At 33.3% G+C, this 12,755-nt stretch overlaps 1 protein-coding gene across 1 annotated transcript in view; it reads right to left on the bottom strand.

The window, feature by feature from the left end:
• The window catches only part of SPARC (secreted protein, acidic, cysteine-rich), a 29,972-nt gene extending 18,032 nt beyond the window's left edge, over positions 1–11,940 (bottom strand). Inside the window, exon 1 of the mRNA XM_088233369.1 lies at positions 11,820–11,940. The gene's annotated coding sequence lies outside the window, so the exon portion shown is untranslated. The remainder of the gene's footprint in view (positions 1–11,819) is intronic.
• Positions 11,941–12,755: the final 815 nt, after the last annotated feature.

Raw genomic sequence — 12,755 nt, 5'->3', positions numbered from 1 at the left:
AAATGATATGCCCGTACGCACGTAAACTGTACATGTATCTAAAGTATTTTAAAAAATAAATAATTATTAAATATGAATTTTTGTAAGTTAAAAAGCACTGCATGCCGTGTATATTAATTAATAAATATATAAGTTAGACGAATTGACTAATCTACATATTCTAGTCGTTGGGGTATACAAAACAAAAGTTGCTCTTAGAAGATTTAATAAATAGCAGATTTTAATTTAAGAAATGACCCAGTTTCACTGAATACTAAAGCGTGTGAACTTTTCCCGCTTAATATTTCATTGGTATGATTAATAATAAATTGTTAATTGCGTTCAGTTTCGCAGTCATTTGAAATGACATCTATTGATTAATATATTATTTAAGCGCAAGATGGCGTCTATGTTTGTAAGCGGGTGGTGACAGATAAGGTTTGCGGATCAATTACAAAGTAATAAATCAATTTCCAAACTAAACACACTCGACACGCGTATTACTATTATTACTGAAATTGATCTCCTTATTTCATTATTTAGAACATCTATACAACATACTGCAAGAACACCTAATTGAAAAGGCGCTCAATATGTGACCTAAAATGGCCGACTATATCGAGAAACATAACACTGTACACTCGGAGTAATCATTTTCTAGAGAAGCCCTTAAGCCCTATAGCATAGAACAAAAGTGTTCCAATTTTTTGGATTAGTTTTAGTTTGGTTTTTAGTTTAACAACAAACGTGTAACGGACGCTTTCGGTTAGCGCTAGCAATTCTCAACCCGAATATCTACGGCCAGTTGTAATCTGTGACTAAGTTTGTGGTCAGTAATCATTGAATGTTTTTTTCTCCGTATGGGTGACTGCACACAATAATATGATAACCTGTAGCTCAATAACAAATAACTATCGACGTACTAATAAACGACGTAATAGCAATTTCTCACCATGGTTGTTTATCGTATTCGCGATCACAATAAAACATCCGTGAACACCCAATATTAAATGTCAAAATATTTACGTTTCGCGACGTATAATCCTGCTGCGCAATCACATATTTGAATTTCACCGGTGTAAATATGGAAAATATTCCAAAACTGCTATTTTTATTCATTTATTTATTATTTATCATGCTATTCATTACATTTAGCCGGCGTTTGGTAAGTCAAATGTCAAAAAAAGCAGTCGCTGTAGTAATTGTAATTTAATTTTCACTTTTTTGTATTAGATAATCCTTACTTTTTTGCAAAAGCAATATATTGTATTAATATATTGTAGCAAACGCAGATTTTTCGCCAGTGAACTGTATTTATTTACAAAAAAAACAAACCAACACGAGCGTTGACTTAGAGATTACACACGCGTTGACTTATGACTGCGATAACTTAAGCATGTTCATTATTGTTCATTGTGGTCGCTCAAATGCTAAGCATGTTTTTAAGCACGTCGATTGTTATTTGTGATTGAGCTACTGGGGTGGTTTTCTTCCAAACGCTGTCGCGGCCGTATTATCTCGTGTATTTACATTCAAAATACACCAAAAAAACTGGTTTCTCGTGCCGCGAGAGCGGTTCAGAATCTTCTTCTTCTTCTTCAGCCTTGTTCTCTCCACTGCTGGATAAAGGTATTTTCCAAACGTCTCCATTCCTTTCTATCACCCGCTTTCATCATCCACGTTTTACCGGCAATAGAGGCAATGTCGTCGACCCATCTTTTCTGTAGCCTTCCAACACTTATTTTGTTTGCCCATGGTCTACACTTCATTATTCTGGGTGTCCAACTGCCATCATTTTATCCATGATATCCACGACTCCGGTTCGGTGCCTTATTTCTTCATTTCTTACTCTGTCTCTTAGACATACACCGAGCATCTGTCTTTCTATGGATCGTTGCGTGCATTTTGATTTCTGGCTACTTTGTTATGTTACAGACATGGTTTCTAGTCCGCATGTTGTCACCGGCAATATGCGCGATTCATATACTTGTCTTTTTAAGAATACAGGGACTTCTTTATTTTCAAAAATATATTTTGGTTTGCCGAAAGCAACTTAGCCCTATTTTTCTTGGTAACTCCGCTGTCTGATTATCTTTGCCAAGTTTGACTTTGTGTCCTAGATATATGTATTCATCAACCACTTCGATTTTTTGTTAATGTAGCCCCTCTGAAAGGTTTCATTAACAAAATGCATCGAAAATCATCATTACTTCCCTATCTACACACGGTGGTGCTATAGGCACTGCAATAGCACCCCAATGAGGAAGTTCGGTGAGTTTTTTATATTTTTTATTTGTTAATAGACTGTCGAACTAAGCCATTTTTAAAAAATGTTTTTTATGTAGGTATCATAATACGAGTATATTACCATCGCTACAATTTTTCAAAGCGTGACCTCACTAGTTCTTCCGGTTGGCTTCCCGGAAACCGGAAATCTATCACAACTCTATATCATCGGTGAATTTAGAAGAACTTGTAACGTTATTTAAATTAGTTCATTTTTTATATTTTTTTCATACATTTTTGAGAAACTTCGCCGTACAACAGTACAACAGCCCTTTAATTTTTACCGCGTGTAAGAAAACATTTTTGTATCCAATTTCCTGTAGCACTAAACTTATTCATTGCAGCGTAACTCGATCATTTTTATTAGATGTAAGATCATTCTAACGTTTAAGGCTGTAGTCTGGTAAAACGCGTGCAAAATTAGGAAATCATACGATTTCGCTATTTTAAGACAAATGTTTTTTTTTTTTAATTTAACGCTACCAATAAGGGCAGGTATGAAAGTAAAAAGATGTTGTTATAAATTGAATATTACAACCAGAATTATCCTCTTTAAAAAAAATCAATTTTATAAAAAAGGTTTCAACCAAAATATTTTAATAAATATATATTTTTTTTAAATATTACCGAAGGCATAATTTTACGTAGAAATAAAGAAAATATCACAAAAATGTATGTGATTTAAAATTTGATTGATTGTGACAAAAAATTAAGATTTTGCTGCAGTCACTTTCATATTAAATTTATTATCTTAAAATTAATACTACAAATTTTAATTCAATACTTATACCCGTATGCAGAGACAAAACTTAAGGTGAGGAAAGTAAATTCTAATTTCAAATGCAGAGAATAACCCGAGGGTGAAAAAAATAGAATGTACTCTCCTCACCATAAGGTTTGTCTCTGCATACGGGTATTAGTCTTTATTGAGATCCCAGATACCTAAGTTAAGTCTAAATTTGAAATGGCGTAATCTGCCGGTTGAAAGGTAATTATTTTTACCTAAAACTTTTTCATCTAATTTATGTTTTTTTATTTTTTTATTATTGCGCGATTAAAAAAAAACATTCGTTTTAAAATAGCAAAATCGTATGATTTCCTAATTTTGCCCGCGTTTTACCAGACTACAGCCTTAAGGAATACTATCATGCCAAGTTATCTTTGGTCGTCCTCGTAACGCTTCCAATGAGGAACTTCAGCCCTACGGGAAATTGGATACAAAAAATGTTTTCTCGCGCGCGGTAAAAATTACATTTTAAGGCAGTTTCCTGAAAATGTACTAAAAAAATATTTAAAAAAATTTCAATAATAACGAACTACTTTGAACGACGTCACTGAGTCGTATGAATCAACCGATGATAAAAGAGTTATGGGAGATTTCCGGTTTGCTTGCCGTCAAAGGACCAATTGGCGGAACTGATCGAGAATAAGCGAAAAAGAACCTCTGACGTCACCCGCGGAGTTATTTCAGAAATGCAAAACTTTAAAAAACCACAGCGCTAATAATACGATAAATAAAAATTGAAAGTATTTTTTGAAGCTTAGTTTAATAGTCTATAAACAAATAAAAAAAAACAGTGAGCTTCCTCATTACAACCAAACCACCAAAACATGATTCACCGCACCACAGCAGAAATCTAAATGCCAGATAATATCTGTCTCCCTTTGGAAATTCGCTTTTTAAGTTTTTAGTGTAATTTTATTGAATCGCTAAATATATCTGCAATTTAAATCGCAACCGAATAAATTTGGAACAATCGATAAAAATAAACCAATGAAAAATCATTTCTAAGACAGATATTAATTTAGCAAGTCATCAGGCAAATCATATTTTAAATTATATTAACGCTCACACGATTGTTTTTTTGGTAACTCGGAGGGTTACGAAAATCTTGTAAAAACCCTGCCTTATTTTATTACTTACATACATTTATTTATTTAATAATTTTCACGAAGCGTATTCAGTCTTGATGATAAAAATGGACGTGACAAATTTAATATGCGTATTTTTCTACTTATTTAGATTAGCGTTAGAGCATAAGTGTTTATGTCTGGTCTCCGAAGTTGGGTCATATTCGTAGGATGTAAAGCTGCCGTTTCCTGTAGTAAAAAAAATATTCGCTCATTTTGCGGGACAACTTTATTTTGTAATGAGTTGATAAATATCAAACGTCAGTATGCCCACCTAAAATGTAGAGAAAAAAAATATGGTTTCAGTGCTGTTCAAATTAAAACATGTCCTAATTATTACAATAAAACACTGTTTTGACAGTTTTTTAAACTCTGTTTCAATTCAGAAGCTAGTAGGTCCACGTGGACACTGGTGGATCGTTCTGGACATACCTGCGTTTGATATTTATCAACTCATATGTACATAAATATAACGCTATCTATAGTTGTACGAATGCATTCGAAATGTTACTGATAAGTTCAATGAGGAACTTCAGCTCTACGGGAAATTAGATACAGTAAATGTTTTCTTGCGCGCGGTAAAAATTGAAGCATTTAATTGTACGATGAATATTTACGAAAAAATAATAAAAAACGTAATAATAAAAATAATAAAAAACTTTGAACGACGTCACTGGTTCATATGAATCAACCAATGCTAAAAGAGTTATGGAAGATTTCCGGTTTGCTAGCCGTGAATGGGACCATTGGATAGAACTGATTGAGAATAAGCCGAAGAGAGCCTCTGACGTCACACGTGGAATTATTTCAGAAATATTAAACTTTAAAAAATGTAGCGCTGATAATATGATACACAAAAAAATTGCCTTAGTTTAATGATTAGCAAATATTTTTATTTTTAAAACCAATGAACTTCCTTATTGAAACTAGAGCATAGACTATCGGACCATTTATCTAATACCGGTATTTCGCTATTCTCTAGACATTTTTTTTTTAACTATTGCAAAAAAATAATATACATACTTAATAACAGGGAATCTATATAAAACCAATTCATGTAAAATGAAAACGGAGTGTTCTCTGTTTATGATAGTCTCCATCTAACATGGCACAGCCTGTTCTAAGATGGAGATAAACATTTAATAAATACTAAAAAATCATGATCTTTTTTGCTTCACCGTATTCAGTTTTCATGGTAAAATCGTTGTAAAAGATGGAAATCCTAAAAATAAAAGCGTTTCAAAGTAAATCAACAATAATTATTTAAATTCACTGTGTATTTTTCAGGTCTTCAACTTCAATTTAAGCTTTGGTAGATACGTGTATTTTAATTGTGACAGTAACATTTTAAATCTAAAAACACTTACATGGCTTAAAACACACCATGCTGTTTTTTAACAAAGTCAACAAAACATAAAATAAGTAAACAAACAATACAAAAATTTGGAACTTTAAAGCAAGTCTAAGAATTAAATAAAATCTAAATAAACAAAACATTCGGCGTGTTGTAAATTTAACTGACGAAAACGACTAGGAAGTTACTGTCGCTACTGACTCTACTAACGAAGTTTGGTTGACTGAAATCAGCATCCAGATTCCTGATTGGTTGAATGAGTGGAATGGCGTATGGTATGATAAAGAATCACGTTTAAAGTTTGCAACTTTAAAAGCAGCAATTGTAAAAAAAATCTCATCTAATATCGAAATATCGGTAATAGTGAAGCCAATATCGGTGCTTTTAATATTGCGTCTTTGGTCCGATATTCCGGTTTTTCGATATTATCGAGAACCGGTGTCTATGCCCTAATTTAAACTAATTCAATAAGATTAATAACGAATAAATATCATTAAAAACATTCACAATTAAAAGAAACGATCTAACCCGAATTGAATTGGGTTGTGGTCCCGTGGCTAGTGTCTCGGACTCACGGATCGAAGATCCGTGGTTCGAATCCCAATCTACCCCAACTTGATTCCCATTTTCTAATAGTGAGTTATTTACAACTCGTTAAAAATGGCCCTCAAAATTAAATATTTGTGTAAATTATAAGAACGCAAATATTTATTTTGGATAAAATTTTTTTAAAAAGCCATAGAATATAATATATTGAGTTTTTTCTACTGACATTTCTTGGTGGAACTGCATTTTAATTATAATAATAAAAATACGTATATAGTTTTATTCCACTTTTATTTATAATTTTTTTACCAGTGACCGGGTTTCGTCGTGACAGACATCGTCAGACTGGTAAAAAATTTATAAAAAATTATAAATAAAAATGGAATGAAACTATATACGTATGTTCATTATTATAACCATATAATATAATTGATTTAATAATAAAATCTAATATTAAATAATATAACAACGGCATTCCTTCAAGAAAATCATCATAATTCCCCGTTCCACAACCAATGGTGCATAGGGCACTGCATTTGTAAACCAAATGTAGCGTATTTTCGTCATATGTTACTCGAGAGTAAGGTGATCTGTCTTACCTTTCAGAGACCAGTCCAGGAACAAAGGAATATTGCAGTTTAAAGAACATTTAAAATAGTTATTTCCCGTCCTCCCGTCTTCTTCTCTACTCCCCTAGAGCGATTAATTTGAAGATTTTTTTTTATGCGACGGCACTTTGCTTCATATAATGGCCACACTAATTATTAAACGTCAAATGGTGTATAAAACTGCTTCAAAAACGGAAATAAAACTAATACGGTTTTATCAATTCAACCTAATTAAGTGTTTTGAGTAATGCTTAAGATCGCAATAATATTTAAAATTAAAATCATCATGTTTGATTTAACGTGTTCATTTTCTTTTAATCATCAGTGTGGCCATATACGAAGCAAAAATTAGTCGCATGGGTAAAAAAATCCCTAAACTAACTACTCTCTAGGGGATAGAGAAGATTTATAATTACCCTTGGGTTCGGGTTTTTTTCACACCACTATATTCTTCACCCGTACGAACACAGAGAATCGAGAATAGTCGATAATAAATCATCTAAATTTACATCTTCAACTCGAATGTAAATGGCTCAGAAAATGTTTTTTTTTTTTCCATATGTGTTGTTTTATCAAGCAATTATTTTGTGCATTTGTTTAGTTTTAGCTTGAAATGTGAAAGAAAATTAAATAAATAATTATTTTGTTTATAGTTATAATGCGATGTTTAAGAGCATCCTTGGCTTTATTATTTTATTTTGTGATTGAAAATCGGGCAAATGGGGTCATTTGGCAAAAAAAATAATATACGCTATAACAGAAATGAACAAAGATTGGTTTATTAGGAAGAGTGGACCATTTGATAACACGTGCTGAAGGTCTTGACGATATGGCTGACCTTAGTCTTACTTCAAGATATGAAATCAGTAATTCCGCAATACGGTATATTTTCATGCTGCTATTTCTATTGGTAAATTACTTTATCTGGAATATAATAAAAAGTACATTCATAATTTTATTTGGAATTGTCAAAAGAAAAAACTTAATTAGAAATATTGTTCACGATTCCATTAAAATTATATACTTTCGTATCGAAAAAACTAACTAATGCTCGTGGCATGGTATTCAAATTATGAATTTTTATTGGTAATGCTGTGCCCAGGTGGATAAAAAATACAGTTCTGTGTGTGAAATAATAATTATGTTTCTCTCTCCCTCCCCGATACTGTGCGAAAAAGACAACTGCACATCGGAGTGATTACGCCAAGTTAAAATTGACAAAAACCGACGTATCATTGTCCCGTTTTACGCACCTCAAAACTGAACCGATTGCGTTGTTTTTTTTTCAGAAAGAATATTAGGATGAAATTTTCTGTGTCGGTGCGTTTTGCGTTTTTCAAAAATAGTTCTCATATTTGTATACCGTTCGACCGAAAACAGCAGATAAAACTAGACGGTTTTAAGGGTTTTTGGATGGTTCTGGTTCCCATAATAAACTATTTATAAAAAAAAAACAATATAGACTCGCCAATGGTAAATATCAAATCATTGCTTTAGTGCGATAATCCAGAGAGAAAATACGGGAATACATTTGTGTGAAGAAAAATAATACCGCGTTTTCTCAGATGCATTTTTTAATGATCATCATGGGTCGCCAAACTTTTGTTGCAAGAGAGCCAAATATTTCAGGTGCGGATTAGTGCGAGCTGCACTTTGTATATGGCCATTGTGTAAAATACGTTTGTTTTGAAAATAAAGCGATAATTATGTGTTTTTACGACATTAATTTATTTAATAAAATCAATGAGATTTGTGTAGTTGTATTTGTTTTTTTATATTAGCTATGAAGTAGAGACGCATAGTACTAAATCTAAATATAAATCTGATAATTGAGAACAGTGTTTGTTGTTACGGTAATTTAGAGTTTTAAATTTTGGCTTACAGTTATGTTTATGTACCAAGCATAGCAATTATTTGCTGAGAAAACTTTTTAACTCCTTGCAGTTTTCAGAAAGCACACATTTATAGAAATCCATCAAGTTTACATTATCGACTGCGAAGGGGTTTTCGAAAATCTCTATTTTACGTGATATCTATTTGAAATAAGCTAACCGGTTTTTCTAACTCAGTTTGAAATTGAATTAATGCACTTTTTTATTCAGTATTTTTCCAAACAAAATTTACCCCCGCTTCTTATACTGTTTTTTTACAATTTGAAAAATGATCCAGTTTTCTTTTATTTATAGGTATGCACCTCAGTTGAGTCTGATATCGTCCGCCACGTGTGTAGCTGCGAAAACCTTGATGGCCGCACCGCGACGCCTTCAGGGCCGCTGTTGCAGACCGCCGCCATATTTGTTGGCTTAGTTTAATTAACAAATAATAAAAATATAACACTGAACTTCCTCAATGTAATAAGATAATGTGAAATAATGTGCTACACGCGGTAAAAATTAGAGCATTCAATTGTACTGCCAAAATTCTCGAAAATGTATGAAAAAATCAATAAAAGTATGTGGGCGCTCTTTAGACTTTCTAAATCTAAAAATCGCAAACTGATAGATGCATGTGTGAAATATATAAGTATCGATGTTGTGTGGAAATGTTTGAAAAGCGGTATGTGTGAATCAGCGATGGAAGTATGCGGTAAAACGAAAGAAAGGAAGAAAGAAAGGTGTTGCACGGTGAGACGATGGAATAAGAAAAATAGTTCAAGAAAAGAAGGAAGCATGGTTAAATCTGCTGACAGTGAATAAAGCAGTTGGTAGTTGGTATGCTGAATTAAAAAGTGTATAAAATGAATGTAAAAAGAGACTGACACAAGTTGTGTGTGAACGAAAGAAATTGTTGAAAAAAAGAGAAGGAATCAAAATGACTGAGAACTTCCAAAAAAAAAAAAAATATTCTGGAAATCGGTAAACAATTCCCGAAAGAGCAATGAAAGTGGATGTATGACAGCGATAAAAGGAAAAGTTGGAAAATTGGTTACAAATGATAGTGGAAAAAACGAGATGGAAGGAATACTTCAATAAGGTGTATGAAACACATAGACGAAATATAAACACTGAAGCATCTTTTTAAGTAAGTTTAAATGCAAATGATGGTACGACAGGGATAAGAATGGAAGAAATAAGAGGTGCTGCCAAATATATGAAGAATGGAAAAGCGCAAGTTTTTAATAATGTTGCTACAGAGTTTATAAGAGCGGGTGGGGAATTTTTTTGTATGGACTGCACAAGCTTTCTAACAGATGTTTAGAGAAAGAATACACCCCTCCAGACTGGAAGAGGGCTGTTGTTATGCCTCTATACAAGGTAAAAGGTTCAAGGGTGGAATGCAAAAATTTTAGAGCAATCAGCTTTTTGAGCGCTGTTGGCAAAATGTATGGAAGAATACTGATTGAGAGAGTAAGAAAAGTTACAAAGGATAGAGTGTGGGATATACAGAGCGGTTTTATGAATGGAAGAGGACGTATGGATCAAATATTTGTTTCACATAACATGACAGAAAAATTTCTTGCAAAAAACCAAAAGCTTTTCTGCGCATTTGTCGATCAGCAAAAAGCGTTTAGAGTTGGCAGAGAAAAATTATGGAACGTGTTATCGGAGTATGGGAGTGAGCGAAAAGCTGACACGGGCTATTGCTTCTCTGTATAAAGACAGCACAGCTTGTGTTAATGTAAATGGATCATACACATCGTGGTTTGACATTCATAAAGGTGTTTTGACTCCTTTGGATGTGTGATGTCACCATGGCCGTTTAACGTTTATATCGATAACTGTATGAAAGAACATAATGGATTAAGAATGGGAGCCAAAATGGGTGTTCTAAATGTCATTTGTCTTTTATATGCTGATGATGCTTTGCTTCTTACTAACAACAAAAAGGAACTGCAATAATTGGTAACAAAAGTCTACGATGTATGCAAGGGAAGCGATTTGCTGATGAATGTCAATAAATCGAATGTGATGGTTTTTGAAGAAAATGAAAGGATGGCTAAATGTAAACCACTGTGAATGGGGTAACACTAAAACAGGTAGAGGAATCTGTGTATCTGGGAAGCATGTTTACTAGGAATGGAATGAATGAGAAAGATATTGAAAGGAGGGTGAGTGCCGGGAACCGGGTGAACGGTGCACTTGAATCAACCTCGGCAAATAATTGTGTGTCGCAAGAGGCAAAATTACCAGTTCACAATGGAGCCCTGGTCCCGACCCTGGTATATGGGAACGATGTATGGATTTGGAAAAACAGGGATGAAAGTAGACTGAATTCTGTCGAAATCCGATCTCTCAGGCGAATGTAAAATGCACAAATGTTGAGATCCGTACATTGTATAAGGCTAAGATAAGCATTATCGACAAAATCAAGAAAGGAGCTCTGCGTTGGTTTGGACATGTAGAGCGAATGGACAGCAAAAAAAACGGCTAAAAATATTTACAATGCGAATTTCGATGGATGCATGTTTAAAGTCGAAATAATCGGCGCGCGGGCATGAGAAGATGTATGAATGTAGAGGAAGCGAGATCTGTATTCAAAGATAGAGTGATGTGGCGTTCTATCTTCTCTACCTACCCTTACGAGGAAACAGCGTGATGGTTTGTTTGTTTGTTTGAAATTTAATGGTAAAAAATACATTTTTCCTCCAATTTTTTTCTCCATTTATTTCATCCATAAAATTACCATAAGATTTAGAATGTCCAATTTCTTTAGCACCCACCCTACTTTAAAAAGTCATACGTTCTGGTCGACAGCTGTTTTTTGCCAATCAATTATGTGTTGTGATTTGTGATAGATTTTCGGTTTCCGGGAGGCCATGTTTAGAGGGTTTTCATACGTACGGGGTTCTCTTTTTAAATGTCAAACTCACCGACAACTCGTGACGTGACGGGCGGTTAATTTCAAAATTACAAAACTATAAAAAATCATAGCGATGATAATACGAAACACAATTTACTTGGTTTAATCGTTTATTAACCAATATATATATTTGAACCACCACTGAACTTCCTCATGGTAAAAGTGATATTTTTCTATTTTCGCAAAAATACATATATTCATAAATCCTTAAAATTTTGTTTTACAGCGCAATATTACGAAGGAGAATTCGTTACATTGGGTTTTTTTTGTATGTCTACTAAGATTCCCGTAAGTTTATAACATATTTTAAATTTTTGTTGATATTTTTGACTTACCTCAATTAGCTGAAGTCACTAATAACTGACCAACTTGAGAGAAATCCCAGCTTCAACTGACTGAACACTGAACTGACTCAAATCAACCAAACCACCAACTTCGGGAGTTTGCACTTGGATAGGATGAGCGTGTAGGAAGGGTTAAAGATACACGCAACCAAATTATCTCAGTCACTCCATAAAATTAACCAACTTCGTAAAAAGTGACTAATGTTTTAAGGACATGTGGATTTTACTCGGAGTACTGAATAGTGCATTTTGATGTTGCCTCGAATTTTAGTATGTGTGCTTTAGTCTGAATTTAAAGAATTTAAATCTGAGCTTGCAATCGTATGGCGTGCATGTGTTTCCAGGGACCCATTCGGAAATTCGATTTTTTTATAGTTTTTTAAATATTATTCAATGTTTTCAAATCCGCTATTTTTTTTAATCTCATAATGAGGAAGTTCAGCCCTACGAAAAATTTAATTAAAAAAATGTATTCTTACGCGCGGTAAAAATTAGAGCATTAAATTGTACGGCGAAGTTTCATGAAAATGTATGAAAAAAATAATTATAATGATTTCAATCAAAACTAACTACTTTGAATGACGTCACTAGTTCTTCCGAATTAATCAATGATGAGAGAGTTGTGACAGATTTTCGGTTTACCGTAAGTCAACTGGTCAATCAGCAAAACTCACCGAGAAGAAGGGAAAGAGAACTTGAGGCGTCACAGGCGAAGTAATTTTTAGAAACACAAAACTTTAAAAATCATTGCGCTGATAATACGATACATTTTTTTAAAGCTTAGTTAGTATATTAACAAATGAAAAATTTTAAAAACCGCTGAACTTCCGCATAAGTATCAGAGTAATAATACGTTACCCGCTCATAGAGCCACCCATACGAACAAAAAACACTCTATGATTATTAATCAGAAAGTTGGGTACAGTT

This window comes from Micrasema longulum, unplaced genomic scaffold (genome assembly GCF_059751315.1).
Source record: "Micrasema longulum isolate JH-2025_06_02 unplaced genomic scaffold, ASM5975131v1 h1tg001086l, whole genome shotgun sequence".
Classification (NCBI taxonomy): Eukaryota; Metazoa; Arthropoda; class Insecta; order Trichoptera; family Brachycentridae; genus Micrasema; species Micrasema longulum.
This window is presented reverse-complemented; position numbering and strand designations above follow the sequence as displayed.